The sequence below is a fragment of the Branchiostoma floridae genome, chromosome 8 (genome assembly GCF_000003815.2).
Source record: "Branchiostoma floridae strain S238N-H82 chromosome 8, Bfl_VNyyK, whole genome shotgun sequence".
In the NCBI taxonomy this organism is placed as follows: domain Eukaryota; kingdom Metazoa; phylum Chordata; class Leptocardii; order Amphioxiformes; family Branchiostomatidae; genus Branchiostoma; species Branchiostoma floridae.
The window spans coordinates 6416388-6432904 of record NC_049986.1 but is presented as its reverse complement, the minus strand read 5'-3'; the positions used below and the strand labels follow the sequence as shown (position 1 = coordinate 6432904).

The window sequence follows — 16517 nt, the reverse complement described above, 5'->3', positions numbered from 1 at the left end:
TTTGGAATACCCCCCATTTTGGTTAAAGGTACCTGGCCAAAGGGATTTTTTCCCCCCCACAAGGCCGTTTTTTTCTGGTATTTAGGAACTGACGCATTTACCCGTTTTTCTTAAGCCAGGTCCTTTCCCAGTGTTTGGTGAGCATTTCGCAACAGGTATTATATCAACTGCGGCGTAGATAGTGTTTATAATGAGAAACTAGTTAACTATTTAATATTCACGTGTGTTTTTGTTAGTGCTTTGGAAATGTTTCCAGCCCAAGAAAGAAACCACTGTGACAAATTGAAAACATATAGCTGACGTATTCCGTACCATAGACGGTGTTGATTAATACGTTCGCAGTAGCACTGTTTTTATGCCACCTCAGCTGCAAAAATTGTCTTTTTCATTTCAAAGTCATGTTTCCACCGAACAATATAGTCTCGACTTTCGAGGTATGACATCTTACGGTACGGTAATAAGGTGCCATATAGGTCCCAGGTAACACCCCATATAGGTTCCTCCCCAGGTGCAGTATAGTCCCAGGTAGCGCACCTGTAATACGTAGTAGCCAGCTGCTCTGGGGGGGGGGGCGAAAACGCTAAAGGGGGGCGAAAACGCTAGTGATCTCGCCCCCCGGGGGGGGGGCGAGATCGCTGTCACACCGGCTTGTTTGAATCTTGTTACGCCAGGCATTCACTTCGGCGCAACCACCGGAGGGAACTGTTGATGAACTGCGATGGAGCGTACCACCTCACATAGGATTTCCATAATTGCTCGTTCCTGTGCAAAACTACAGGGCAATAAGTCACTTCCACAGGAGGTAAACCGGAGAACAGGTATGACTCAAAAGGGTAGCGCCGCGAGAATTCACCTGATTGGCTACAGATGAGACGCCAGACACCCGACCGTTATCTGTTCAAAATCTGGGACAGACTCGTGATCTCCCTCATTGGATCGTTACCGAAATTCAAATCTTTTTATCCGTTGTTCCTGAACTGTGAGTCTAGGTCATCAGCTGCGTTCTGTTTGCAAAGGGAGCATTTTATAATGTCAATGTCTCTTTTTACTGTAATGTTATGCCATCTACACACATTGCGAAATTTCTAAAAATTCAAGTAACGCCCATTGTGTCATGTTGTCATTGTTGTAAATGAACGAATGAAGACATTTATTGCACATTTTTGTCAAACCGGGCTATAACTACAGGTCACAACAAGACATGTTGAAAAGATACAGTTCACAGATACAAAATGAGACTATTGGCGGATAAATTCGACTTCTCCTCACTTTTCTGTTACAGTGGAGATAAAAGAGCTGATATGTTTTATGATCGATGATTTGTCTAGTTGCTTTAGGAATATGAATTTTTCTACATAACTTAGGTGTATGAAATAATGAAAAAGATTTTGCACATTCTTATATAGTTCATTTCTCTCTACGGCATATAGTCTACACTCTACTACAAAATAGCATTCATCTTCTATTCTATCTAAATTACAATATTTGCATAGTTTTTGTAAATGAGACAACAATGATACAGTAACGATACCACAAGGGAACTAATGATGAAGGGAAGATACTGTTTTCTATTTCATGTCAAACTGATAATATGCGACGGTCCCTGAGCCGGTTAGCGTCATCCCCACTCCAAATCTGGCGAATCAATAGAGATGAGTCCCAGTCCAAAATGCTCAACTGGTCCAGACGTCACACCGCCTGGTAATAAAATTGTATATCGATTTGCGGTGAGCGGCGCTCCGGCGAGCACTTGATTTGCGATATATTGTCCTGATGTGACACAAATTGACGCATTATTCAGGCAAAATGGGCGATATTAAACCTAAAGGCCTCTGATGAGACAACAAAGGCAGGTTGAATCGCTTCTCGAAGAAATTGCTGATTTGTTTTGCGATGAAGTTGTGCGTGTCATCCGTGATGGCATATTCTTCTAAAGACTAACATGCAGCACTAGACATTCATCCCTGCATTGTGTGACATGTGAAGTAATATGTCCTTGACTAGTTTCATCAGGTTTGTACATCACTGAATAAAGAGACTCTTTTTACACAATCATTGCTTTGAACCAGTTAGAATTGCCATGAGGAATGTGACAGACGGTCGCTGAAACGTTGGTGAGAATAAAGCAATGGTTGTGTAAAAAGAGTCTCTTTATTCTGTGAAGTCATATGACTGACAGATGACCCACTAACCTGATCCTATTCCTTACCTTGCTGCCTCTATTCCAGTGTCTACAAATTGAATTGAAGAGCATTTTTGTAGCCATTGGTCAGGAAGTCAAGACCTGAACGCACAAGTCTCGATAATAATAACTTTGTCGTAGAATGCAAAAGCTACGTCTCTGAGTGACGGCTGACCTGCTTACCTGACCCTAATCTTTGCCCTGCAACTACAAAATAGATACCAAGTAGACATGAGAGCATCTTTGTAGTCTTTGACCAGGTAGTCAAGACCAGAACGTACAAGTCTCGATAATGATCATTTTGTCGTAAATATAAAGCTTTGAATGGCGGCTGACCTGCTGACATGACCCTAATCTTTGCCCTGCAAATATTTACTACATAGCCAGTAGTTAAAGAGCATCTTTGTAATCACTGGTCAAACAGGCAACAAAGACCAACGCACAAGTCTCCATAATAATCACTTTGTTGTAAAATATAAAGCTACGTCTTTGAGTGACGGCTGACCTGCTGAACTTACCTTAATCTTTGCCAAGTACCAAACATTTACCAGGTGGTCATTAGCCGAAGAGCATCTTTGTAATAATTGGTCAGGCAGTCAAGACAAACACACAAGTCTCTATAATAATCACTTTGTCGATCTGACCCTAATATGTGCCCTGCAACTACTGAATATTTACCACATATCCATGGGTTGAAGAACATATTTGTAATCAAAGGTCAGGCAGTCAAGACCTGAACGCACAAGTTTCGATAATAATCACTTTGTCGTAAATATAATGTTACGTCTTTGAGTGACAGCAGACCTGCTGATCTGACCCCAATCTTAGCCCTGCAGCAACTACATAATTACAACATTTCCATTTAGTTGAAGGGCACCTTTGTTGTTGTCGTTCTTGGCCAGACAGTCGAGACCTGAACGCATAAACCTCGATAATGATCATTTTGTCGTAAATGTAAAGCTTTGAATGGTGGCTGACCTGTCGACCTGATCCTAATCTTTGCCATGCAACTACCAAATATTTACCAAGTAATCATCAGTTGAAGAGCATCTTTGTTGTTGTCGTTCTTTGGCAGACAGTGGTAAATGGTTCTGGTGGAGTACTACACACATATAGTACCCCCACCAATGACATATTCTCTCCACGTGCAATAGCCAGATTTATATCACAGTGTGCCCCTAACATTTGGTGTGGTTCAGGACGACTAATTGGCCCTATTACCTCCCCGTGTCCCCTGGGACCAACCCGGGGCACTTATTATTGATGATTTGCATTTTCCTGCCTCTGGAAAACCATCGGGGCGCCCTGACACGTGGAGCTTGTGGATGACGAGCCAGGGTAAGCCATTGACGTCTGTGGAGTCTCAACGGGAAAACAAAAAACCTCCAGGGGTAATGGTACTCATATAAGATGGATGCTTTCTGTCGGAGCTAATGTCAATGGTTAAGTCAACGTCTAAAGTACTTAGGTATGGGGGGGGGGTAGATGTGGACGATGTAACTGGCATCTGAGATTTTTTAAACGTCAGTCCATAGTGCTGTTGGACCTTATGACGAACGATGATGCTACCTTTCAAAATATGGTTTTAACGTATTTCAAACCACAATTATGTCCTGTGTTTTCTTTTACCAGTAAAACGTTAATACTAATAAAACATTACTACTTTGATTGAATTTTACGTTCTACAACAGTATCTTGAATTTATATTTACGATGTTGTTTAGGAACTTTTTCGAAACTCTTGTATACTTTTCTGGTCTAGTAAGGAAAGTAATCAGAAGTCATTGCATACTGTCGCCTTTAGTTATTGCTGGCAGTATGAGTTGTATCAAATAGAAATGCAGATAATAATCTGCAACTGACCGAATATACTTTACCAGAATATACTCTACAGTCCCATTACTCATTGGGTACCTACTGGCTGGCAAGGTACAACAGATGATTATTGTAATTTTTATCAACAGTTTTATAAAATTAGAGTCTGTATGCACAACCAAGTACCTTTTTTTAAGGCCAACGTTTCGGTGACCGTCTGTCACCTTCCTCGTGGCAATGCTGACTGTAATGACTATAGAATATTGTCATGGCCAATTTATGACGCAGCAGAGCCCCCAACGTGCCGCAATCTAGTGAGAAACCTGCTTAACAAAGGTATCAAAGTAGTTGCCGAACTTTTGGTAGAAAAAAAGGGTTTGCCCCAAAGAAAACTATGTTGAAAAGACTGGTGGACTGTCCAAAAGTTTGCTCCACCAAATATTCAATACATAAGCAAATGGTCACTATAATTAAAGGTTAGCAGGTGAAAAATGCTCCCATTAAATTTCTTAATGGAATAGTCTGAATTTCGTCAGACAAGCAGACTACAAAGGCACTAGACTAGACGAGAGCTCAGCAAACAATACATCTTCCCAGACAGGAATTCCACTTAAGCACGAAGGGTCGCCCATAGGCCTGTGAGATGAATCGCCTCTCATGATGTTTTATGGTCTCATTGATGAGTTTTTTCTTCCCATAGACTTCTATGTTATAATTATTGGTTTACATGGGCGCGTTCATAATGAAGCTACATGAAATGTCATCAGATTTTTTCATTCTATGTTGAGCACATTTACCCTATTATCGCGGGAAAAATTGCCAACGTCAATTATACACAGGTTGTTTTTATAGCAGTTACAAACTACGATTAGTCAATCCCCATAAAGAGCATGCACTTTTTCGCTGTTATTGTGCAACCGCACCACTCCACAGAACCCAGGACTGTGTACCTCCGACCTAGCGCACGGCTGCAAAACTCTACCTGCTAATTTCTTCAGTTACATACAAGCTTTCACCAATCTAACTTTTGAGATCAGTTCCGATGGCTAAAAGGGAATTTCTCACCGCTAAAAACGCGTGTCCAAGCAGCCGTTCACTTTTTTTGGCTCGGATCTCTTTCTACCCACTCGGAGTAACACATCAATGAGACCTTATAATGGGTATGTCCCGCCTACGTAGCAAAAAGTGTATGCAGGAGTCGCTAGGTAACACTGGTGGGTGTGAGTGGGATGGGAGCTGCAGTAGGACGTCTGGCCTCCAGGGGGTGTCGTACCGTCGAGGTCACCATAGTTACAGAATGGTTGATAGGTCTAAAAAAGAGTCATTATGCGACACTGGTGGCAGTAGGTGTGAGTGGGATGGGAGCTGCAGTAGGACGTCTGGCCTCCAGAGGGTGTCGTAACTTCGAGGTCACCATAGTTACGGGATGATTGATAGGTCTAAAAAAGAGTCATTATGCAACACTGGTGGCAGTGGGTGTGAGTGGGATGGGAGCTGCAGTAGGACGTCTGGCCTCCAGGGGGTGTCGTACCTTCGAGGTCACCATAGTTACGGAATGATTGATAGGTTCCGTCAGGAGCAAATTGCCATATAATAAGGTACATCCTGGAGGTACATCCTTAGACAGGGGGGCAGCGAAACATTGACCTAACTTCCGGCCTCTGAAAATGATATCTCTAAGGGAGGTCGTGGTTTGCAAATGATTGATAGATTGTTCCTTTTGGAATGTCATGTACTGAAATCCCGTTATACTCCGAACTAGGTCATCTAGTTCTTCGAGTCTGTGGATTTGTTCAAAAGCCTGTGCGCTGTGGAAGCCAGTAATTAGATATCATTTTTCTTCATCAATGCCATGAAAAATGTATCATAGAGAAAAACTCCATTACTGCGAAAACACAAACAGACAGTCCCTGTGAATTAGAAGACTCCTTCACTGATCCGACAACATTGATTGATACTGTATATCCAAAGCAGTAGAAGTCTTCGTTCAACCAAACTGAAAGAATCACTTTGTTTAGGGAAGCCACAAAGACATATCCCATCTTCCCCACATTTACAGTCGGACAGAAAGCCACATTTCTTTTGACCCCACAAATTGTAGAAAAAGTGGGGATTTTCGTCTTCCTCTGTTTCCAAAAAAGAAGTCAAACCCAACCTGTTTAGACATAGCAAACACGAGTATTCAAATAGTATATTGTTTCTCACTGTTCATTGTCACTTGTATATATCATCTCCCATATCTATACCATGTACTTGCAATTAGCCTTCGGGCATGAACTGGCAAATAAACTTCCCTCCTAATGACTAATTCGACCGCCTTTGATCTGAACTCTGCATCCTGTCACTCCAAGACATTTTCGGTCACACATCTTCCCATTTACTTCCTTCCGTTCTACTGACCCAAACAATGACTCCATACCCGGTGGTAACAAGGCACTAGTTCTATCGCTTCTGAGCTGAACTCTGCATCCTGTCACTCCAACAAGTCTAAAGACATTTGCGGTCGCACATCTTCCCAATCACTGTCTTCCTGTCAGTCTACTAACCCAAACAACGACTCCATTTATCCAGCGGTAATAAGGCACTGGCTTGAACAGAAGACTTGGTCTCTACTCCCCACAGTAAGTTCTCACACGTGAGTTCTCTCACTTGTAATAACGTTTTACAGCCATGAATAGCAGCAAGTGAGTCAATCAAGCTGTTCAAAAAGCTCTTACATGGTGCTTACCTCTCTCCAAAGGAGAAAATCAAAGGGAGTCGGACAGAGATTGGTATCAATGCCGGCAAAAATCACGGGTCTCCGGAAATAGCTCGACAAAAATCAATATTTAGTGCAGCCTGGTTGAAGCTGTGAGCTATTGGAGCTCGCTCCGGTGGTAAAAGAAACGCCACGGGGCTCTATAGCCATATGGGTCTGGGTAAGTAAACTGGACTCATCCCAAAAAACAAATGGTAGTTACAAACTGAAGAAAATCAGGTCTAAGATAATAAAGTGTGTCAGCATTTGCATCTACTCCAGTCAACTAAACATCAAGAAGTAAATTACAAAATGCAAGTTTGAAATACTATGATGGGCAAGTGTGGCCATTTTCGGACAATGTCTTGCCACTGTTGCACTTTAGAATATATGCTAGCCAGAATATATGATAAGTAGACTGCTTGGAAGTGGACAGAGAGAAGGGAAGTTTGTGTGTTTCTGTGTGTCTCTGTGTGTGAGTGTGTCTGTGTGCGTGTATAACCTATTGTACGATCTATGGTGTCCAATCTATTGTCCAAGTTGCTACAGCTCGTATCATCTCGACTGTAGGATTTCTTTTACTCTTTTTAACTTTGCTCATCAACTTTGCTCTCTTCAAAGGGCTTCATCCGGAAAGAAACAAAACACAAAACGGTGACCTAACTTTCCAGTCACTCCTGTGCTACCATCCATAAGCACAACTGTAGACCCTACCCACATAGCCACGGGATTATCCACCCCATCAGCGGCTGTACACAAGCACACATAATCGCTACAATTCATGAATAAATTAGATCCCGTGTCGGAGAGAGTAATCTTGCAGAAATGGAAACAAAATCCCGACCTCAAAAACGAAATCTCGCTAAATCCTGACCTCAAAGTGAGACAGCGAGTGCAAATCCACAACCCACCCACATTGGATCATTAACAAGTTATTGACCATCAAACCCTAGAAAATGAACCGTATAATCAATGACGCTCGAACATCAACTGCCGTCAATTTGAGCTCTGGTTGTTTGCAATCTAAAATCCCAATGTTTTTTTTTACCGAAGACATTTCTGAAAAAGCGGAATGCACACAATTTGCCATAGATAACTAGCTATGTAAGCTTGAACTTGAACGGAAATCGTTACTCGTTGCAGTCTTCTTAATCATTGATAACTACACATTGACCTTTTTGAGACCCCTCTCAGGCTTTGACTCTGGCTGTAGCTTTACTGTAATGGACTTAATTAACATACTAAAGGAATGTTCTTACTGGTACTTGTTGGTAAGGTTGAGGGTCCTTCTCTTTGACTTCACAGATATAGAACTCAAATATAAAACTATGAAGCGGTTAACATGTAGCATTTTCAGTACTGTGGTGTTATCAGAATCACGGAGAGAGGTTTGTCAGTAGTAAATCTAGAAATTGGAAATCAGAACAGAATTTAAAAAAACTTAAGTTCTGCTCCAGTACCAAGGAAAGAAGCTAAGGTGTAAAGAATCGGCTTCGACATTTGTCTTCGCATCACCTACCCAACAGATACCAACTATCATCACAGTCCTTGGAGAGGCTCTTGTGCTATGCTATCCACAAGTATGCAGAATCACACGCGCACACATCCACACATCCAATGTAAAACAAACCAAAACAAGCCTCCATTTTACGTGAAGTCAACAAGTAATTATGGTATTGCCAGTCGCTGATAACATTCAACAACGAAATGACAGTGTCGAGCTCTAGTGTCATCACTGCTTCTGAAGAGCTACATTGCATTACATCAATATATTGAAATACCAAAAGATGCCTCGTACACAAGCAAACGTAATACGAATGGATTTCAGTGATGAGATCATGCCGAAGCGATGTCAGATCAATACTAATCTAATCCCGACGAATGGTTTAACAGCATCCATGGAAAGGTGGGGGGGTGGGGGGTGGGGTGATGGTGGAGACAACAAATGACCACTCATCCGTGCCATCACAGCAACAAGGTGTCAATTTCCTATGCCAGGGATCTAATTATAACAGCAGACGTGCTGCATCCATCACCTGGCGTTAATTGGTTTATCATGAGGTCAGGCGATTGGCTGTGACCTTCCCTTGACAGCCATCACTTCAGGCCGGCTCCCAACTGCCTACGAGCCGGCTCCCAACTGCCTCGACCCGCCCCAAGCAATCTCTCCACCGTGATTTCATCCCTCCCTTTTTAATCGTCCTCAACCATCACTTCTCTCGACTTGAAATGAGATTTTGGTTCCTAAAGACCGATTGATGTTGAAACAATCAGGTCGAGCGCCGTGGAAATGGGAATACAGACTTCGCGTAGAGCGATTAGCAACGGGTCTTAGTTTCTAAATCTATCGCACCTGTATATTGTGGCATCGATTGGATAATCCTTCTCTGTCAGATGATACGAAAGGGCAGCCGGTCTACAGTATATTTCCATCGGTTACGCTATTCAAAAATAAAGATTAGGCAAATATAAGAACGAGCATTAAAAACGACAACAGAAACTATCATTAGCTACATTCACAACGTTATCTATGAGCAATCATCATAACAATAGACCACCCACCTTGAATTGATGTCAACACAAATGTTATCCCCGCCAAATATCTTTCCTATTGCGATCAAACGTAGGCACGCCCAGCTACAATGTCGACAAGGACGCCAGCTACTTTCCCAAGGCTGTTTTTACAAGTGCTTATATACGAAGTTGACGGATGATACGTGCCGATGTGATGGGGAAAGTAGCCCGGTTCTTAGCGCTCCCTGAGCGGTCTCCTCCCTAGCCGTTGCCGATGAAGAATGAGTACGCACTGAGGTCGTGTACAGCACATCATCGCCACATGACAGGCGGCAATGGGAGGCAGGTAGCCGCCCGTGTCAGCTCTGTCTCACACGGGGTGTAAGTACATTAATGGAAGCGTACAGCTCGGCGAGGATTACCCTCGTGATGCTGCATTTCCAACCCAGTGAATTAGATCACAAGTAGCGACCATGATAAGGCATGTAGCCAGGTGTGTGTGCGTGTTTCATACTGCGTTGCTGCGTTAGAAGACTTTTACTGTTGATAGGATTATTTATCTGTCCCATAGGCCAAGCAGAGCAAATTTCTTCGCAGCGAAAATTTGACCAAATTGAAATTGCTTCTTTCGTAAAGGCATTTCTTTACCCGTTATGATACCTGCGTTACTTATCACTGTGTCTGCCCAAGCCTTGAGCAGTGTACATAACTCGAAACAAACTGAATTTCCATTTTTTTTTTCATGGATTCTGTCTGACCGAAACAACATGCCGGTAGCATGAAAGTTTATCTGTGTCGGTAAATGACATTATGGATAAACTAAACTTTAACTAACCAATCAATTCTTGCGTTGGTTAGCTAATGTTTAGTTTACCCATAACATACCGATAGGTACAAGTCAACATCTAATCATTACCTCATAACGGTAATAGTTTGAACTGTGCAAATTATTACCGTTATGAAGTAATCATTAAATGTTGACTGACTACCTTTACCAGAAAGTACCTCTATGAGATAGATTAATGGTAAGATATTACATTGTTTATCAATTCTTTTAAGGAATGTTATGAAGTTATCATTGAATGTTGATTGTGCCTTTACCCAAAAGTATCAGACTTCTATGATACAGATCAATGATGGTAATAATACTTGGATATAAACTGTTAAAATTATTACTGTTATGAAGTAATCATGAAATGTTGACTGTACCTTTGCCAGAAAGTATTAGACTTCTATGAGGCAGATCAATGATAAGATATTATGCAGTTAATCCATGATGTACGCACGGCTGTCAACATTTGGCATGTTATAAATCCCTGCATGTCATAAGCATGTACATGTATGTCACACATGGATTATGTGCATGTAGATTGCTACGTTGGCTAATCATGTTTGACGTGTAGATACGCCGTTCAATCTTATATTTGCCTTGTGTACCTAAAGTTGACAACTAGTTGAAATGAGACTATGTGATGGGGATTAGTTTTCCGACTGTGCGTGATGCTTTGACGTTATCAACTGCGTTACTCTGTCGTCTGAACACAGAACCCGTCTTTTAGAAGAAAAAAAAACACAACACGTTCTTTCGGCAAAACGTCAGTACTTTGTTGTGACTTGTCGAGTATAGAATTTGAGATAGTTTTAAATTCTTACTCATTCTCAGGTAGATGTAGGTCAACTACTTGCCTTCTAAGGTCTACGACACATTACCAAAGCGGGGCTCGGCCGGGCAGCTTTCGGTAACAAAAAGTATGATACTTAACAAGAAAAGTTTCGTTTTCACAAACAGCTCGGCAGGGCCCCGCTTGAGAAATGTGACGTTAGCCGAATATAGTGCTTCCGCAACTGTGTGGCCCAAGAGTTATAGAAACGAAGATTCGCGCCGTAGTATACATCATATAATCGGAAAGGACTTAAATCTTATAAAGCTTACCTTTGACCAATTTTCATCATGTACATAATCTACATTCATCGTCCACCTCTAGAATTACCCCCAAAAAGCTATCTCATATTCATCCAAGATCCCTAAAGGTAATAGTTGTCACTGACTTATCGTTAGTAATATTACGTGGGATGTTGCTTGACAAGCGCATACTTAAAGGTGGTGTCTCACTGCACTTGGGGCACCGGTGCGGCACTGCGGGGTTTGTTCTCTGCGGCACTGTCGTGCTATTTTCGCCGATTTTTTTTTATAATTCAAACATTTTGTAATACGTAAAAGTATGGCTTTAGAAGATAAGAAAATACACAAAATTAAAATTTGACCTTTATCTCTGAAATTTGTTTAGTATCTATCGGACCCAACAGTGCCACACCAGTACCCCAAGTGCAGTGAGATACCGCCGTTACGATGACAAAGCACTCTATACTCCATCCGCTATATTCTGACCCATAGTCCACAACCGAAGAAGCATTGGCACAGTTCTGATTACGATCAAGCCACACGTATGAGCGATGGTGTGAAGGTACACGAAGAGCACCTTAGTATAAAAATGTGATAGATGCTGGAGCAATGGCATTGAGGTATCCGTGGACAGTGACGTTGGTGATGACAGCTAATCAGTCATTTGCTTATCTATCGGTCAGAGTAAAGAGAAATGAAATAGTAAAAATCAAACCAATTTGTAACTAACGTTGTTTATGAACCGTATCGCCGTTCATGGAAAGGTCTTGAATCTGTTGGAGTCATTTGATCAAATTCGCCACATAGGGGTATTTGTCATTCACTGACCATCGTTTAACTTTATACAGTAATTTGTAAAAGAATTTTTTCTAAATATTATACCATTTCTTGGACTTCTTATGGAAACGTGTAGCATGTGATTATTACTACTACGTAATGACATCATATGCAATATCGAAGATGACATCCTCTGTTTCATATAGACAACATCACATCATAAACATGTAATTACTTGGAAAGCCCATATCAAATATGCCTAGAGGGGCCATCCGACATTTTTGTAACATTTCTCTATGCCTTTTCAACTAAAATCATTGAAATGGTTAGTCTATTTTTGGACTATGACACATGTAGTATCAGAAAATATTTGCATCATCCACCAAAGTTGAAAGTCATATTCCTTTCCCGACGATACTTGCTGCTTGTATATTTGAGTTTTGAAATTTCCTATTCATATGTGTTATCGGATAAAGAAGTTGTCTTGTACAAAACCAGTTAATCTCACTTACCTGACGTTTCGATAATCTCCAAGCAGATCCTACAATGGCATAAGATAGTACCAAACTGGCCAAGAAGTTTAGTCAGCCAAGAGGTGTCCATTTGCCATGTAGAAAAGGTGTCCATTTGCCATGAACCAGGACGAGGGGGGGGGTGTACTAACTCAGCCACATCTGGGATTGTGTTGTCGCCACAAAAGCGCCATCAAATCGGCTACATATAGCGGTGCTCCCCTCGTACCGGTTCATCACTGGCTACATGTAGCGGCGAGAAGCAGAACTCCAGTAGGAAGCTCTAATGAAGATGTCTGACAGGCATCAAATCGTATGCTAATGTGAGATTAACTAGTTGTGTAAAAGAAAACTCCTATATCCTATGATCTACCAACCTGATGTTATTATCATTGTATGAAATATGCAATACTGTTCATAACCATATAACACGCTGCCTACCACTACTACCATTACCGACATGATGAAACTTCTCACGGATGATGACTGACCAGTGACGTTATCTGTGGGTGGATGGTCCGTCCTATGACTAGGATGGATTGTTCAACCTTTTCACCGGATCCTATCATGACATTTGTCTTACCGGAGTAGTGCTAGAAATATCTACTGTTGTGCATTGATACTAGATACGGGAAAAATTGAGCAAGCAGGCGTTTTATATCATAGAAAGTTTATTTGCAAGTTCATGTCCAGAGGCTTATTGCAAGTACATGATGGAAGTGACAATGAGCAGTGATCAACAATATTGTAAAAGAAGAGGCTACTCGAATCCTAGTGTTAACTAAACGGGTTGGGGTTGACTTCAGTTTTTGGAAGTGGATGAATCCCCACAATATAAAGCTCTTTCGAAGAGCACAAAGTATAAAGTTAACACTATATGCTACCTAAGATGGTGTTTTTATTAATTTTGCAGATTGATACTTGATAATTATATAGGACATAAAAGACTACAACTCATACTTTTTATTGATGTACACATTTAGATGAATAACGGATGTTCGTTGATTTTTTTTCTGTAGAAACATTTTCCTTCCACCTTCCACTTCATTGACAATAAAAACAGTACCATCGACAACAGCAATTATAGCTCATGAGAATAAGCTTATGGATTCATCAGAAAAGACAAAAATACATTACATCAAAGACACCAATTGAGGTCTTATTACGTGTAGTATCCATCATGATATATCCCATAAGAACGACCACTATCTATTCCTACGTAGACCTTCTTGGGTAGTTGGTGCCACGTAGTCTAGGTAAGACACGGGAGAGCTTTAACCCTCTCCAACAGCTTCTAGATGATGTCACGGAGGCAACGGCCAAGAAGAGTACTCATTAACGAAGTAGAAAAGCGTGAGATTGCCAATCGTCTTGCTTTTGCCGCACAATTAGTCAATGTCCTTCTTTATAGTAGATTTCTGAAGCAGACAAAGGACTTTGTATTTTTTTTCTTTTGCAAAATGACTTTTGTATTTCCATCGCAAGTATTTCAAGTGTGACCACATCTTATGGCCGGCAAACAACAAATGAAAATGAGCTGCTGTCACTCTTTTTGAAGAATATGTACATTTTTACTTTAACAATCAGTCGTTTATGTTCAAAGATGGCTGGCCATAAATACTCCAGAGATGACGTCACCACATTCTTTAACGTTTTTAAAACATCAACTATCAGACCATTAACTATATTGTTGTATCTGTGTATTCGAAAAGTCTTCTTACATTTTTTTAATGCTGATGAAATTCGATGATTGAAACGAAAAAGATATTTTACGTCTAAACGTATTGAAAATGTATCTATCAAGAAAAGCAATCTAATTGTGACCACATCATATGGCAACCTACAAATGGCTGTTGCCTTTTGTATTTGAGGTATATGTACAATTGGACCATAAAGATGAATCGTTCTTGTCCAAAGAGAGCTGACCATGAATACGCACGGTATGAATACACCACATTCTTTAAAACTTTCTAAGATATTCACTATCAGATCATTTACTATGTTGTATTTTTGTATTGAGAAAGTTTTCGTACGTTTTGAGTCAACCAACTACATGTATATGAAAAATCCAAATATTGTTTATTGCTGATAAAAAAAATACATATATTACATCTAAACGTATTCAAAATGTATTTTTCGAGGAAATTTACTCTAACTTTGCCACAGACAGTCCTTCATGCACGAAAAAAAAACGCTTAGCAAAGCAATTACTAAAGTGAAGCCGGCGGTGTAAAATCCAATATACAGAACCGCTTGCTAAATTTTCCCCAGGATATCGCAGATTTGGCGGTTAATTTTCGCGGAATTTTGTCAATAAGTAAAGTAATCATCTCTCCCGATCAGTGGACGTCTCTCGGACCGGGATTTCTCACATGACCTACCTTCTTCGCGGCCCGGCTTTAGGCGAGATTCCGTCCTCCATTTCCGTCAGATTGCTTTTTCAGAGGTCAACTGAAAGTTATACATGACCTGAAGGGATGGGGACAGGCGATGTGCTAGTGTTCAAAACGTGGATAAACGCGATGTAACACGTCCCACATATTAAGATACTGTGGAGGGAAACTTCAGGATGTGTACACAGTTTGTACGGTGTCACAATGTTAAACAGCAACATAACAACTTCCAAAAGTACATTGCCGGTAAAGGTAGCTCCATAGTTTTTTTGTGGTTATATGAAGAGATTTAAATTTCGTTCTACATTTTCGTCAGATCTCTTTTTCAGAGATCGACTGAAAGTTATACATGACCTGGAGGGATGGGGACAGGCGATGTAGCAGTGTTCAAAAATGGATAAATGCTATGTAACACGTCCTTCATATTAAGATACTGTTAAGGCGTCACAATTTTGGACAGCAACATAAAAAACTTCCGAAAGTACCTTGCTGATAAAGGTATATTTTGTCCCATAGCCTTTTGGTAGTTATACGTACAGTGGAAGGTGGAGCCCATCTCTCTCCTTCCACACAGCCTTTTACTTCCCCAGTCATAAAGAGGTACTCAGTTTACACCTGAGCGGAGTGAGAAAGGTCGTTTTAATTAAGTGCCTTTCCCAAAGGCACAAAATGTAGTCTGGAATGCTAAGAATCGACGTACCTTGATGACGAGAGCTACGTAGTCTGATTCCTATTGACGCATAAGGAAATACTACACTTTTTTTTCAAAATGATGATAGGCACGTAAAACGATGTTTTCATAAAATAGATCTCACGATCAAAGACAAGGAAGTGAAATAAACTTGGATGTATGATCTGTAAATGCGAAACTATGAGTGCAAAAGAGCTGAAGACAATTTTGAATTCCAATGGGAAACAAAGACTTCATTGTCACTGACGAAAGATGGTGGATGCTACATGTATGTGAAACGTTTCCAACATCATATCCAGTTGCTAGACAGCTAGAGTAACTGATTTTTGGCGGATCTTATTACCTGGATGTCTAACTTTCATCGACGGAAGTTGATTGTTGTATGCGCGTAACTCTTCAGTCAGTAATATGCAAACATTATGGACAGAACATTATTAAAGCAGACCTAAAGCACAGAGGTCGAGCTTTTCCTACAACAGCAAAGAAACTCCAGGAGCTAAGGAAGCTTGTAGGATGCAAGGAACAATGGAAAAGGATGAAGAAAGACTGAATGCAGCTATAGGACTTTCCAGACTATAGATGCAGAACCCAGTGACTGATGATGAATATGCAAACATAATACCTCACACACGTCGTGTACCTCTACCAATAAAAACACCGTTTTAATGGGCCTGTGGTTGATGCGTTTACAAAGACAAGCGCGAGCTAATAAATTTGATAGCGCACATTATACGGATTTACGACATGATAGAATTGATTGTAATGAGTTCCTTCACAAATCCACTCTTGGGATGCAAGTGATAAAATCACGGTACGGCATCATATACGACAAAACGAAACGAGCGTTGGATGAGAAAAGTAATTACAGCACTTAATTGGAAGACAGAGTAGATCATGCGCAGAATTAATTGACTACCGAGTGGTGCTATATTGCCGAGGTTACTACTAGTACTTCGACTGAAGTGAGTCATGTTATGTATGCATGAGTACTTAT

General features: G+C 40.8%; 1 protein-coding gene across 1 annotated transcript in view; it reads right to left on the bottom strand.

The window, feature by feature from the left end:
- LOC118420652 (UDP-glucuronate 4-epimerase 6-like) overlaps positions 1–9658 on the bottom strand; it is a 26150-nt gene extending 16492 nt beyond the window's left edge. The window contains exon 1 of the mRNA XM_035827528.1: positions 9296–9658. The gene's annotated coding sequence lies outside the window, so the exon portion shown is untranslated. The remainder of the gene's footprint in view (positions 1–9295) is intronic.
- Between the last annotated feature and the right edge of the window lie 6859 nt (positions 9659–16517).